Here is a 16,054-nt window from a genome sequence, read left to right on the forward strand (position 1 = left end):
TGTATGCAAACAACTCCTGTTCACATATGGGCTACTTTCACACCCTTATTTGCTTAGGTATGGTTTACTCTGTTTGTTGCTCAATGTACAAACAGTGGGGACTACTTTAGTGGAGTTGAGTAATGTTTTCTAAGAAACAATTCTGAAACATCTGGTATGATGGGAGGACTTCCTGACATGTCACCACATCTATGCTTCCCTCTTCTCCAACGTCCACTTTTCTTTCCTAAGGGTCAAGCTGAAACCCGCCATTGCATCACTATTGCATGCATGGTTCAGTAGCTGGCTCTTACCAACCTCACAATCTTATGTAATTCAGCGTTTGTGTTGAGACAGTATACATTTGTCTGTGCTTTTCTTAAATTGCAGTGTGGTTCAGTGAGGGACTTGTCTTGTTACCCGCTGAGTTTTGAGCTACAAAATAATAACAAAAGGTGGCAAGTTTAAACTGTTAGAGGGAGCAGGGACGCCCTCTTCCTCCCGTTTATAACTTGTCCCCTAAACTAAACAAACAGGCTGTGAGGAAGGCACTCCATGAATTGGCTTTTGCTTTTTTTTCATCTATGTTCATGAAAATGTACCAAATTTCCCCAATAATTATGCATGACTTATTTTTAACATACTATAATCCAGTGCGGTTAACAAATGAGATAAAATTAATGATTTAGTGTAGTTCGGGTTGATATTGGTAGTACTTTTTAGCATCTCCCATTAACAAATAGTCCCTTATTCTCACTAGTGCGGAAATGTATGAATATTTTGCTAATCAATTAATCTGTTTATTATTTTTTCAATTTATCGATTAATAATTAGTGTTGCACCGATATCAGTATTGGACAGGGCCCCTATACTGTACTTAAATGATACTATCATATTCGGCGAGTACAAACAGATAGGGCACCAATACCATTTTGAGAGCCAAAAGTTTATTCAACTATTGTCACCCATTCCAGGTAGGCAATAAAAAGTTCTACTGGATTCACTTTGTATTAGTCTTTTTGTTGCTTCACAAAGGTAGGCAGCAGCTTGACAAAGCCATGATGGCAATTATTTTACATCCAAGTAGTTTGCAGTTCTTCCTATATGCACACACACATCAATTTCAAACAGATGGTATCTGTATGGTATCGGCCGATACTGCACAGCCAGGTATCGGGGCCTAACAATGGCATCTCAGAATACTATTAATAATTGAATATCAAAAGGTTGCTTTTTCAGAATTTAAACCGGGTGAACCTAACTCTTTTCCACTTTAGGAGTTCTGGATCGAGCATATTGACGGAGAAAATTTTGTTGCCATTTTAAATGCAAAATGTGTATATATATATATATATTTTACAATTTTGTTATAATTACTGGTCTGAATTGGTCGCTCTGTCAGCCAAAGGCATGTTTTAGTCTCTATACTCCAGTAAATAATTAATCAATTACTAACCATTATTTCAATAATCTATTAACTCACTACTGTTGACATTATTGGATCTTTTGTTTTTACCAGTTTGTTTAATTAAATGCTAACATTGCAATTATGATAATGCGAATAAGAATACAAAAATTATTTTTCGTCACCTATTGCCACTCTAGTTAGTATGTATTAGTATCCTTTAGGATTGGTGGAAACTTCTAGAAGACCACCAGTGTACAGTATAATGAGAAAAGATTAGACAGCTAAGAGCTTTTGTTCATAAGAAATGTAACCCTTCTATGAACGCATTTTTTTTTTTTTTTTTATCTTTTGCTTGCATCAATATATTCTGTTTCCAAAACAGCTGCATGGCTCTCTAGAACATCTACATCACATATGTTTCACTTTATCCTGGGAAAGTACCGACCCACAGCACAGGACATGAAAAGACTCTGCACACAAAGCTCTTATGACTGTAATTGTCCACAATTCCCTTTGTGCGTATGTACACAAAAATTTGGGAGATATCTTACGATAATTCACTCAACGCTTTAAGGAGTTTTTTATGCAACCTGAAACCTGGAAGCAGGTATATCGCTTCATCAAAGAGCAGATGTGTTGTCCTGTGTGGCACTGATTGTATCCCACCTCTCATGCAATGAAGGAGGTTTTAGTCAACAACCCTCTAACATGATAATTCATGAATTATGTGAGTACAGAAGATGGACGGATTAAAATACGAGTAGAAAACACTAAATGGTGCAAACTAGGAAAGTCAGTCATTGTTTAAAAAAATAAATGGAGTAGTGGCAAAATTCAAAATACTGCAATGGTGCATAAGTTCCATTTGGATTAGTAGGTAACACCACATTCATCGCTGAATATTTACAGCCTTGGCAGGGGAAGTCATCTTCAACTGGCTCTGAAGTCTGTAAAAAAGGACGAAAAATCGATCCCTATCAATTGCATAAACTGATATTAGACCGTTTTATTATAAAATATTAAAGATAGAGCCACTTAGTGACAGATTACACCATATGTTTTCTGGCAGAACGTCCCTGTTCTAACATGAATGCCACATTTTGTCTAGTGAACATTTAATGAAACTAATCTAAGCCTTATCTTGCCAACAGTCTTTCACACCTGAGCTGTCGATTTCTGTAACTCCTCCAGTTTCTAAGAGCTTCCAAAGCAGCAGTGGTGGTTATACACCAGATTTACAAGGGAAGCCAGGGTGGGACCAATGTTTTTTTCATGGGGGCACAGAAACAAAGTATCAATAAAAATAAAGAAACAGGGGAATAGTTCACCTTTTAATTAATGAAGTGAGCCAAAGAGGCAGTACTGGCTCCGCAGTCATAGCAGAGTAAAACTCTGATCCTACTTCAGAGGTGTCAAGTAACGAAGTACACATACTTCATTACTGTACTTAAGTACACTTTTTTGGTATCTATACTTTACTCATTTACTTATTTTTCTTCCTACTTCTGACTTCTACTCATTACATTGTCACACAAGTATCTGTACTTTATATTCCTTACGTTTTTAAAACAAACGTTACTCGTTACCCTTGGCTTCCGTTTAATGTTTAGAAATATTTATTTCACGTCATGTGCGCCATCCAATGCAGATCATTGGCGCCATCCACATCTAGTGAAAACTAGTGGAATTGGATGAGTCATAAAACGCCGGCAGACCATACCAGCCGGCAGACCATACCAGCGCATTCAGCTCGGCAAAGAACTCATGCTCTTCCTCAACACTGAAGTCCTCAGACATTTTTCTTTCGTTGTTTCTTTCTTTTCACAGGTAAACAGCACATTTCTTCTTCTACGCTTGCATTATTGGCAGAGCAGACGCTGAATGCGCACTTTCATCTGGTTTGGTCTGCCAGCTTCCGTAGGCTCGTGAACGCGCATGTGCGCGCTTTTAGGAAATCCTATACACTACTGTTTATGCTCTAAAAACATTCTAAATGACTTCGTTTCGAGTAAATTCTGGATGCTACCCACTCAGGACACTTGGAATACATTGGACGAGCAGTATGGAGGAATATTGACACGTTTTTTGTGGACTTTTATGGACCTTTCTGTCTCGGACACCATAGACCTCCATTATTTGAATGTCAGCAGACAGCAAGAAGCCTCCCAGATCTCCAGATGCATTTGAGATATCAAAAAAGTACTCCAGAGTGTTGTTCAGCATGGGGGTGAGTAGAAAATGAAGGCTAATCATGTTTTGGGTGTACTATTCCTTTAAGTATTTCTCACATGATCTTATCCTTCCATCTTACATCTATGGAATGCTCTCTCATTACATCCCATTAACAAACATTGAAGTTTTTTCTGGTTGCATACAAATATTTGAAAACGTTGAAGTTTTTTGTTTAGCAAATTATGGTCTTAGTGCAGCAGCTTTTTTGTCAGGACAAAACAGCTTTTTTTGTTTTTTTAAGTAAGGTTGCAGTTTTACGGTCTGTTTTGGGGATTTTTTATTTCCCTTCCAATTCTTGTGAGAGTCAGTGTCAAGGGAGCTGTAACCCTTTTGGTTATTCAAGTCCGGTATGTCTACATGCTTTTGAGCGTGGGATGACTGTTCATCTGAAAACCAGAGAATTCCATTCATGACCAAGCCTTCTTCATTGCTAGACAAATGGGAGGTCTGACCCAGTGGGTGTGTCCATAAATGCAAAAAATCTATTACTCTGCAAGTCTGTCAGGCAGATCAGTATGAATGGTGGAGCTGCAACGGAGCAGGCAGGCTGGTAAAGTAGTCATGGTTAGGCAAAAATGGGACAGAGAGGAAGAAAGCGCGCAAATGTTTTATGAGCTGGAGCTCATGTTCAGGGGAATTTTATTCTGAGCTGCAGAAGTTTGAAAGTGAAAGACATTGTGTCAGGTTATGCTGGTGTAAATGCGCACTTCGCAAAAGTTGGCTGACATGTATGAAAAAAAAAACACACACACTACAGAAAAACCAGCAAAGATGTGCAAAAGTTGCGCCAGATCACCGGTGACTCGAGGTAAGTCTGTGAGCTCAATTTTGTTCTATGAATTAAACGCATAAAAAGTTCAGATAAGTGCTGCACAGCTGTGTGGTCCCTTCAAAGCCTAAATGAGGAAGCAGTTTCTGCCTGGGACTTTGAAGATGCATTCAGCTGACTTGATTTAAATTTTTTTTTTTTTTTTTTTTTTTTTTGCTGCAACTTAGTAGCAGTTTCAGCTATTTTATATTATTTGCACTTGACAGTCAGAGATGGATTTTAGAAAAGCTGAAAGGTTTTGGAGGCCGTGCAGCGCTCACTCACGCGTATTGGGCGGTTTGCAGAGATAAAAGGAAGTGTGCGGTGTCATGTCAGACAGAGATAGTAAGCCGGGCTTCCTCTTCCTTTTTTATTTTTTAAAAAACTTTATTGAATGGCCTGACCTGAAGCGTTATATGGCTCAACACAATGCAGCAAACACCAAACCATTTTCATTCATCTCATATATATATATATATATATATATATATATATATATATATATATATATATATATATATATATATATATATATATATATATATATATATATATATATATATTAGTAGGAACTGTATTATAAAGCGACGTCATACTGCCTATTTTGGTAGGCGAGTGTCACCTCCTGGGAAAGCTCAGATCGGAATGCACAGGGCGTCTCCTACGTGAAAATCCATTCTCCGGTTGCTAGGAAACTGGTGCGTTCACGGAATTCAGGAAATACTTGAAGTTATTCTATGAGCTTAAAGTAGAACTTTCAAAAGCTGCATTCATACGTCACTATTCACTCTACTTCTACTCCGCCCTTCACAAAATAGCGGCAAAGAACAATCCTGTGGTGGCACAGAAATCAGCTGAAGCTCTATTTGATGTTGGCTGCAAGATATGTTTATGGCCGCATGAAAGATGATAGCAAATACAGACCTTATTTGTCATATGGCAAATGCTGTAGGTGAAGGAAAACCAACATTCAGTATTGTCGTAGAACATCAACCACTATGGACATGATGGTGGCAGCATGATGCTATGTTATGCTTTTTATTTTTTTTAACCCCACTCTCATATTTCTGTCATATGAGCTCATATGTTCCAGCTAATTTTAACAGTTTAAGGTTTCAAATCGCAGCCATCTGTGTTGAAAGAATGAGATGGAGTAAGTCGTGTGGGATAAAACATTATAATGCTGCTGCTGTGCGTGAATTCATACCTGCCAGTCTGCTCAGCTATCAGTTATACCTTGAGGCCTATGTGAGTTAAATTTCACTGCAAGTATATCTGTATTTTCTATAGATCTCTGTATGCAGACTAGCGGTGAGTATTGGCATGGGTGATGTGATAAAGTATCTGTCCCAATACTTGGGTCACAATACAATATTATCACAATATTGCAATTTCAATGGAGATGGAAATAATCATGAGAGCTGTACAAAACAAAATTTCGTTTAGTATACACTCTGTGTATACAAAAAAAATCTATATTATATCAGGCAGCCAAATATCACGGTATATCGCCAGATCTAATTTCTTTCTCACACCCCTAATGCAGATCAGATTTTTAGAAGAGTGCTCTGTGTGCCTCTACACCTAAAATAAAACTATGCTCAAAGGGTTGTAGTTCTGGCCTAGTGGCTTAGAGCAGTGCGCTTGTGCAATAAGAAGGTACCCAGTTCAATCCCCTCACCCTCCACTCTGGGTCTCTAAACAAGCCCCTTAACCCACCGAGTGCTTCCTGGGAGCTGCACAATGTGGCCCACTGCTCCCCAAGGGGATGGGTTAAATGCAGAGCCTTAATTTCTCCATTGTGAGATCAATGAAGTTCAATCTCTTTTTTTCTTTTCTATCAGATAGGAAGCAAAGAAAACGATAGGTTAGATTGAGCCCAAGCTGTTATTTTGAATAACAGATTGGGATTGCTTATAAAGTCCAAGCAGGTCTGGTTTATAGATGTAGAATTTTTTTTCTTTCTTGGAGGCACAGTAAGAAGTTATGGCTCTTTAGCTACAGTGGCACGGGGGTGCAAATGCTACGCAAAACAAGGAATTCAGAGCATATTTAAAAAGTACTGCAAACTCAAAAATTAGAACAACAAAGATGCAAAGTACAAACATGGTGTTAACACAAAACCCCCTCCAAATACACATGATGCTAACACAATATGTCTAAAGGAAAGAATCCTGCAAGCAAAAACAACTGCAAGTCAAGAAAAGCTGCAAACCTCATAATGGATGTCCTCCAGACCACTAGGGGGAGGCAACAATCATAGACTCATGGGAACGGACCTTTAGTAAAGCATAAATGGGATGCTCAGAGAGATAAAGCTTTTGCAAAAGATGAAGAGGATAACTTACGTTTTCTTTCTCCCCTATCCTAACCAATCCCGTTTGTTTTTATTAAACATCTGGTCCACAGACATTTTGCAAGTCTCATTTTTGTGTTTGCAGGACTTTTTGAATTTTCTGCAAATTTGTGTATTTGCATGGCATTTGCATCCATCGGCTGCCATATATAACACTTAATTCCCTTCCCATCTCTTCTTATTTCAAAAGCAAAAAGATGTTACTTCCACGCCTTTTGTGGAATTTGCACTGACTTTGTATAAGTTATAAAGTGTAATAGCTGTGAAATTATTTATGGAAATTGTTATATATTTTCAGAAATCAGATATTATTTTTATGACATCAACAGACTCCTAGTGGTTGGAGCTTCTGTTCGATGTTAGCAGACATGTGAACAGCCCTGTTTTAGACCCCACAATGCAAAGCTCACAAGAAACATCAGGGTAGAATAAGAGTTACTTGGAGAATCAGTTACAGGGCTGCTTAAATTATGAAAAAAATATCCTGTTTGCTATTTGTTTGCAGCTGCAAGAAGTTGTTTGACTCGTTGTAAAAATATAATAATAATAAAAATAATAAACGTGGACTTTCCTGACTTTTGCCTTCGCCTGAACAGAATAATATCTATCTCACAATACAGGAGCTGTTTGTGGTCCAAGCTAATGTCATGAGCTCTGGGTTGGATAGTGGATAGTGAATGCTTTAAGTTTGAAATCTTGTAAATGTGTATGAGACTTTTAATTTGAAATAAGGCAGGATGTGGAAAAGGATGCAAAAAGAAAAAAAGAACCATGGCTGGTTAATGTTTTATTCTAACTATACTAAAGTTAGAATCAGGAACAGAGATTTCTATTGACGGCAATCTGCTATTTCACCACATCTGAATGGCAGTTTTGCTCCTGTGGTTAAAAACCTAAAATAAATACGGTGATATTGATTGATCCTGATCCCTTTTATCAGTAAACGGTACAAAGATTCGATAAGAAACAAATCTTACCTGGTCGTCTTTAAATCCGGTATTGTGATGCTGGATGAATCATTAGACCCCTAGGTTTCAGGTATAGTGCCTAAACCTATAAGAATGAAAGTGGCCATATTAAAACATCCTGGAGGTATCTTCTTATTTTTAGTTGGTAAAAAGCCATAAGTGGACTCTGAGTTTTCAACTGGAAAAGTTATTTGCTTGAATTACTGTGATTATTGTTGCACAGGGCAGTTAAAGAGACATATATAATTTGTTAGATGAAAAACGATCATTCTCTTCTCACTATTAAACGATATTGAAAGTTGAATTTAGAAAATGTTTTCTCTTAAGACTTTGTTTTTCTATTTTCATAGGGTCCGACTTAATTTTTTGTTTAATGCAAAACTTGTAGATTCAAAAAAAAGCGTCCATTTTTATTGCTCAACATCATCTTAATTTCCTTTTTTTAATGTTTCTTTTTCCCTGTTGCCGCCAACGGACTTCTTTGCTCACCCCCACTGATCGTGTACATTAACCTTGCCTGGCGGTGTAAAGTGTGTGTGAGAGTTTCATAATGAGTGACATGGGGATTCCCTGTCCCTCTTTCCTTCATTCATGTGGCTGGAGTCTGAGGTGGTGCAGAACTGTCAACCCGGATATGAGCTGAATATTGAGTGTGTTTAAAAGAGAGAGGAAGAGAAACTATGTGAGAGTGAGCACGCCTGTATGTGTGCATATGTGCATGAGAGAGGACAGGGCACATAGTGAGGGAGTGTGTTTGCATGTTTTATTACTACATTTATTCAAAGAGGTCATTTGTTTTTTGCAATGTTTCTATATAATAGGCACTTTTTTTCGGCATGATTCCCTGTCTAGTAACCTTTGCAGCAAACTTCCTCTTGGGACTTATTTTGCATCCCCGGCTGCTATACTGGATGCTTTGCAGAAGGAAATGATGAAACACAGGCCAGTAAAGTTTTTGAGATATTAACAGAGGCTGCATTGCATACGTCTCAGTGACAAGATCTCAGATTATATACAAAGTATTTCTAAAATAATGAGTGGTAAGACTGATAAGCTGCATAGCATTTTTTTTTAAACGTTACAGTTCATTCTCTTTATTTGGTATGTAGACAAAGCATTTTAGGCAATTATTAAACTGTGTGAAGCTACCTAAAACATCTTTAATCTAAAAAAAAAATGTTTTTGCATTTTCTATTTTACAAACCTTTAAACAATAGTATTGCTCACAGAAGCCAAATAGCATTTACATGGGAAATAGATATGCTGCCCTGCTGATAAGCTTTCTGAATGAGAGGAGTTATGTGAACAGAACATCCAAAACATTTGGGTTGAAGTTAACTGATATATATTTTCATAATTTGCTTGTTAATTTCTTTATACTGGAGCTGTTAAAATATCCATTCCTAGTTTCACTCAGGAAGATAATCGATGGTGCACATCCTCCAGCATTCATTTCTCTTGTAAATACTCATCAGCCTCCCTATAAATTATCTCTTAATGCAAACCTGAGGATGGTTTGGATGAATAAAAAACTGTTTTAAAACATTTTACAGCACTTTAAAAACTTTCTTCTACTATTTCTTGAAGCCAATTAATTTTGAGTATGGGATGTTTTCTGCTTAAAACCTTTTAATAGACCCTCAATTCCAAAATCTTTTTTACCTCAGTATAAACAAGAGACATTTTGTTTTTATTTTAATGAATCACCACATCTAACAATGCTCTAATAAGCTGCCCTTTTTGGGTGTAAATGAAAATATTCTACAGGCAGGCACCATAAAAGAGAAACCACAGTAGGCTACACTCTGTCCCATCATTCTATTTGGCCACCTCCAAATATCCTCCTTTCAATACATGTCCCTGCAAATTTTCACATTTTAAAGGAAAATGTTTAATGAACTGTCTTTGCTGTGACAAGCGTTGTGGTTCTTATCACCCTATGAAAGAAGGGGAATTTATGAAGTTTTGTTTTTTTCAAATTTAATCTGGCATAATCTATAGGGGCTGAGAACAGGCTGATTTAGCATGCCACCCAGTGGTTTCTTAGTGCAGCACATTATTTCCTTAAGCAATATCTTATTCTAAACTAATAGCACAAAGGTCTCTATCAATCTGAGCCTATAAAAAAAAAATGCACAGGAATATTTTAATAAAAGTAAGGAACAAATAGAAAAAAAAAACAGGAAGTCACAAAGTCACAATAAACAGAATAAAAGAATACCATTTTAACTAACTTTATGTAGTTACACAAGTGAAAACACCCGTGACAGAAGGAAGACTTTAACTAATATATCTATAGATGTGGAATTGGTTTATTGTTGGTAAATATACCTTGTGGACTGCAGCCTAAACTTCCCTTTCTCATGTGTGGCCTACCTTTGTGGTGCGAATTGGTGTACATGGAAATGAAGTCAAAGCCGGAACATTCTGATAACAGGTTGCTTTGTGTGTGCCGGTGGCATCTTGATGACAAATTAGGAGGAAGTGCAAAGGTAAGAAGTTGCTATGGAAATTCTGGATGAAGTTAGGCAAAAATGATTGCAGAAGTTGTTAATGTCACTTAAAGTTCAACTTCCTCTATCAGAAACAGGTGGAGCTCAGCTGGGTTTGTGGTCTGTCATATTGGAGGATTTCTCTTTAAATTGAAAACTGCCTGAAAAGGCTGGAAAACAGGTGAATATACAGCAGGACTATGAGTGGTTCTAGGAATAAAGTAGTTTAGGTTCACCAGATACAGCATAGCCAAACCTTATCGGTGAGTTTAATTTTATTTGTAGCTTTGCAGAAGTACAATCAGCTGTAGATTGATTTATATGAAAAATCTAGACGTCTCAAACTAGACGTCTCAATTGGAAATGGTGATATGGACCCTTGACATGTTAAGCCTGCATGTTCATTGCAGTAAATTATCTAAAAATTCAAAAGTTTTTCTATGGCAACACAAAAAAATATTCTTCCACAATACATTCTACATGAGTTACAATATGTAATGTTCTTCTACTGCTAAGTCACATACAGTATGGTGATGTTTTTCTAAAATATTATTGGAAAATAATTCAGGATTTATTGAAAACATCATCAGGATTGTTTTACACTAAATCAAAATTCTTATTACATAAGCTTGTTTTCTCTCCTGAAAACAATAATCAGTGATATAATATCACTCTTTAAGAAAACTCTCTTTGATCAAATTAGGCATTATAATCAAATGCCTTTAATGTCTTTGAATGGGTGTGAACCACATTGAACCTGCTCTTTTTATGTTTAGAGGTCATTCAGTTGTTAGAAGACAATTGCTTTTGAAGCATGGGTCATGGAAAAGAGAACAGGCAATTCTTTGAAGGCTTAAAATGGTGGGAAAAGTGCTCTAGAGTATCGCGTTTGTATTAGTTGCTGAAACTGCATTAAAGCCTGTAGATCATAGAAAATATGGGTTCTATGACACCCTTTGACCTGCAGGCATGGTTGTGTTTGGCTACAAAACAAAAGAAAATATAAAATTCGACGTATGAATTGCTTAGTTGTACACATATACCATTTAATAGATTCAAAACCCTAATCAATGCAAACTTAGAAAAATTAGTTTTGAGGAAAGTAAATTTAACTGGTGCAAATGGTGTGATTCCTTCATTGCGGAACTATAAAGCTTACCAGCTCACCATATTTACCAGAAGTGGGATGTTAGAAGGACACATTTTTCATAAAACAAAAGAAAGAAAGATTTTTGTTTAAGAAAAGAGAAACATTTTTAATTACTTGGTTATGCTTATTGTTGGAACATATGCAGTAATGAAGATTAGCTGTACAGCCTTACTAGGGCTCCACAGAATCCTCACTTTTACCCAAACTGACTTTTAAACCATGAACCGAACATTCAGTCCATTCAGCTCATCTCTAACATCTCTGCTCAGAGGCAAATATTGAGTAACCATTATTTGCAAAAATGCAAATCAGGTGCACCATTCAAATTAAAGTAAACCTTAAGTCTAATGTTGCATTTACAAAATCAGCCTTTGCAATGATTACTGTGCAGAAACTAAACATTTTCTCAGGTCATCTCTTTATCTGCTGGCTCCAACGTTGTGTTTAATCATGCAGTCTAACTTTCAAGGTTTCTCATGATTTGAAGATGCGCCTTTTATGCAACACCGACCATTTCATGGAATGCACATAGATTTGTCTTTAAACAAATTAGTTGTCCCTCCGTGGTTTATGGTATACTAACAATGAGGAACTTTACTCCTCTCTACAAATAACTAACCCTGACAACTTGCAGCTGTGCCTCCATTTTCATGTTCTTATTTCTGTCAAAGTTGTATCTTGTTCCTCTTATACAAAAAGTTTCATACTTTCTGAAATGTGACTTCTTGATATTGGTAAAATAGCCTTGTTTCTATTTCCTGTAACTAGAGCCTTTTTTTTTTGGCATAAAAGCCTCGGATCAGATGGGAGAAGGTTTGCCAATCATTGCAGCAATCATGTTAGGATATGTTCTCAGTCTGCTTTAGGGGAAAAAATCACATTAACTATTGAGACTTTTTAGATTCTTAAAGTAGTATCAGTATTCTTAAAACTAATGCAAGTTTAAATAATTGATAGGTTGACATTTAAATTCTTAATTTATGAGAGAAAAGATTTTAGATTATTGTTAGAAGGTTTGTAAAGTGGAGTTCAGTCCCTGAGGGGAACCACCTGAGCCATACTCGGTTAGTGTCGGTTAGCATCGCATAGCCTCTAACTTCCTTAAGTCAAAATAAAACTATATTTGGTATAACTACAGCCAAATATATGGTTAGCTACAGTAAAAGTCTGTACTAATGAGCATTTTTAAATGCAAACTAATATCTGAGCATTCCTTAATTAGCTTGCAACACAGGCTGTCTTTCCTTTTCAAATTCTTTTTGTGAAGCATTATTATTAGCTATATACTTATGAGTGACTGTTAAAGGTTCTTGGTAGCTATACCTCAGCAAAGACCTACACTCTTTTAACAAGCATAGCCTTAAAGGTATAGTGGATGTTCTTTTTCCAGGTGGATCGTCGAAATAAGTGGTCCTCCTAATTGTCAATCATTCTGGTGATTTATTTAAGGCCGTCCTACGTGCTCGTCCCCATTTTCACTTATCGGTGGTGAGTCTGACATAGTGGAAAAATTAAAAATCTTCTTTTGGAAAGTAAGCTTGTATGAGCGATTCAAACAGCAACTTAGAAACAGAGCATGCATGCATGAGCAAATGGGCTTGTGCATCCCTCCCAGGAGTGGCTGCACTGTTGTGCATGTGCATTTCTTAAAGTAGAGAGGGCCTCCACTATACTTCTAAGGCCGGTCCTTAACAAACTTTTGGATTTTTCAATGCAGTCATTTTTAAATCAGTCTTTCTGTTTCTATAGGCTAACACTCTTTGGTATAACACTTTGCATATTTCAGTGCAAAGTGGGCATGGATTCTGCTTATTGCAATGATTTTTCTGTCTGGAAAAAGAAAAACCTTTAAAACTTTAGCCATCTTTGCACCAGATCTGTAAGTGTTTAGACATTTTAAGCAGGAAAAGACCTCAAATCAAAGGTTGGGGATTATTTTAAAAGTCACTATAAAAGCATGCTGCTTATTATTAAGCCCATCATTTTAATTCATATGCAGAATCTGTCAACGCACATGGGTCTCACTTGCAGCACAGAGACTGAAGCACTTCCTCCTGTGCTCAGCATCAACTTAAATCTTGAGAAAGCTATTTTTAGCCTTTAAAAAAAACTATCTTCAATATGTCAGCTTTTCAAGAACCCAGAGCCGTCAGCTTGTTTGCAGCTTGACTTCTATCTGCATAGCAGACTGAGGGTTCATTAAAATCTAGATCTTTCCTCGTATGACGGATCAAGAAAACCACAAAATGTGTTTCAAGTGACAAGATAATTGCTTCAGCAGCTAGATTGCATAACAGAAGAGCTATTACCAGTATGTTCTGACTTGGGTTGAGAATTGCACATGCTTTAAGGGTGAAGTTGCACATTGCAGAAGTCAAAAAAAACTATAGCTGCTGTAAGGATTGGGCCTTTCTGTCCAATCGATTGAAAAATACATCTTGTTTATTAGATATTATCATATTTAAAAAAAAGTTAAACCCCAGAAAGAAAAATAGCTTAGTGAGGTCAATATCAAAGAATGGATGTACACTGGTTGTGGTTTCAGTTGTTTATTTCTCTAAGGAAGAGTGGTATTTTATTTGTTTTAGTTATACAATAATTCAAGACACAAAGCGCTGCTGGAGGTGCTGAGATAAATTGCAAGTAAGTCATAATCATGAGTTTCTAGTTAGGTTGCTGGATTGATAAACATAACGATGCATTGCTTTGAGGCCAGTTAGAGCAGGAGCTCCAGAGCTTAAGCAATATCAAGAGGATAACTTTCATGCCTTCAACGGCTCTCTCTTTGATTTCAGTAGTGGAACTCTTCTGCAGAGCTGACATTGTTCAGTCACACCTTTAACCACACCCAGGCCTGCTGTGTGCAAATATTATTCGGCCACCACACCACACCAGCTTACAGTTAAAAGTCACTGGTTTCCAGTAAGACGTTACCTAAGCGTATACCTAAGAAACATAGAGGATGTACAACAGTTCACATGAAAATGCCATTTAGGGGTTAACTGTCTCACAATCTGAATTAGGCAACTAACGGCTGCCACAAGCTCACCATACAATACTACTGTGGTGTTCTTAGTCAGAGCTACTGGTTTCCAGTAAAAAACTGCACCCGTTGGCTTCACAACAGAGGAAGTGGTGGTGGTGAAGCCTGAAACTCTGTTCATAAAAAGAAAAGAGGTTTCATCTATCAATTGCTTACCTTTTCAGGCAGAAAAAGCTTCTCCCTCCTCTTTCATGCATTCTCTCACGTGTATTTGATGCAGCAGATCTGATGCTGGAGGGATTTTCTGTCTGCAGCAGCATACAAGTTTAAGGAAATAAAATCCTCGAACCTATTCAGTTATTTTCTGCAGCATTAGTTACTTTTTATGTTTCTTAGGTCAATCACATAGATTTCATTATTAAAACAGAAATTATTAGCTTTTTTGCAAAATTAGACCTAATTATCTTACAGAAATCTGCTCTAAGAAGAAATACATCTGTTGGTGAAATGTAGTTTTTTGTATTATTATATGCCAAATTAATGACAAAAACTATATAAATTTACCAATATGTTGATTTATATCGCCATCTAGTGGAAGAGATTACTCATTACATAGACAAGCATGCAAATGCATTATAAGCATTTGCATGCTCTGGGAAGCAGGAAATAACATTTATTCTCTTTATAAAGCCAAACCTGGGCAGCATTATTGGCTATATAAGTTGATACATAAAAAAAAAAAAAGAATATATAAAGATCAACTCTAACAAGAGTTAGAGTTAGACTTACTGTTCTGCATTCGTTGTTTCCTTCATTATAGATTTGAACTTAAATTTCTGTTCTTCTGCTTATCATCATCTTTTATTTTTTATTTTATTTTTATTTTACCTTTATTTTACCAGGAAGTCCCTTGAGATAAAATCTCTTTTTCGAGGGAGACCTGGCCAAGAGGCAGCAGTACAGTAAGTGAGAAGTTATTAGAATAACAAAATTATGAGTGAATCTAGAATATAGGCCAACAATTCACCACTGGCCCTTTAACAAGTGTATCATATTTGATATGTGAGTTTTTGAGACCTGTGCATCATCCGTGTGATATTATTTTTTCTTGAAAACCCTGACTTACACAGTCAGACACATGTGAACAGAAAACCTATAATATATTATACAGAAATGCAAATTATGCAAATAAATGATCTCATTTAACTTTTACAACATTTGTGGTTTTTTTTTTTTGGACAGAAAATTCAATGACAACTCTAATTTGAAAAATAAAAAAATAAATTCAAAGAATTATTTCATGGTCCAGACTTTAAAGGGTTAAGTTTTATCCAGGTTCAGTTTCAGACCTTAAGCTGTTCTCTGACTCCCCCTGCTGACTAGTTTGGAAAACTGTTCTACCTTCTATTCTTCATTCTGTTCTCTAAATTTAGAAGGTTAGCCTTTCTAAACTTAACTTCTCTGATAATTCATTCATCCATTTTAAAATGTTATTTTCGTAAACAAAAGCTCTTAAATGTAAATGCTAAACCAATATCTTTCTAGAAATGTGACAGTCACAAACCCAGCTGTTTTTTACATGTTGATGTACTCTTCTGTTCTTTGGATTACTTTAAGAACCTGTACTATATGTTGAAAGGGTCTGATTCAACAAGGTTATTTTTATAACAACATCTTT

At 36.5% G+C, this 16,054-nt stretch overlaps 1 long non-coding RNA gene across 2 annotated transcripts in view; it reads left to right on the top strand.

Annotated features, from left to right (window-relative positions):
- Positions 1-4,101: 4,101 nt before the first annotated feature.
- The window catches only part of LOC119790228, a 127,497-nt gene continuing 115,544 nt past the window's right edge, over positions 4,102-16,054 (top strand). The window contains exon 1 of one of the 2 annotated variants that reach the window (XR_005281690.1): positions 4,102-4,427. This is a non-coding gene — a long non-coding RNA (uncharacterized LOC119790228). The remainder of the gene's footprint in view (positions 4,428-16,054) is intronic. The other variant, XR_005281689.1, reaches the window with a different exon arrangement.

Source organism: Cyprinodon tularosa, unplaced genomic scaffold (assembly GCF_016077235.1).
Source record: "Cyprinodon tularosa strain WSP-4 unplaced genomic scaffold, ASM1607723v1 ctg359, whole genome shotgun sequence".
NCBI lineage: Eukaryota > Metazoa > Chordata > Actinopteri > Cyprinodontiformes > Cyprinodontidae > Cyprinodon > Cyprinodon tularosa.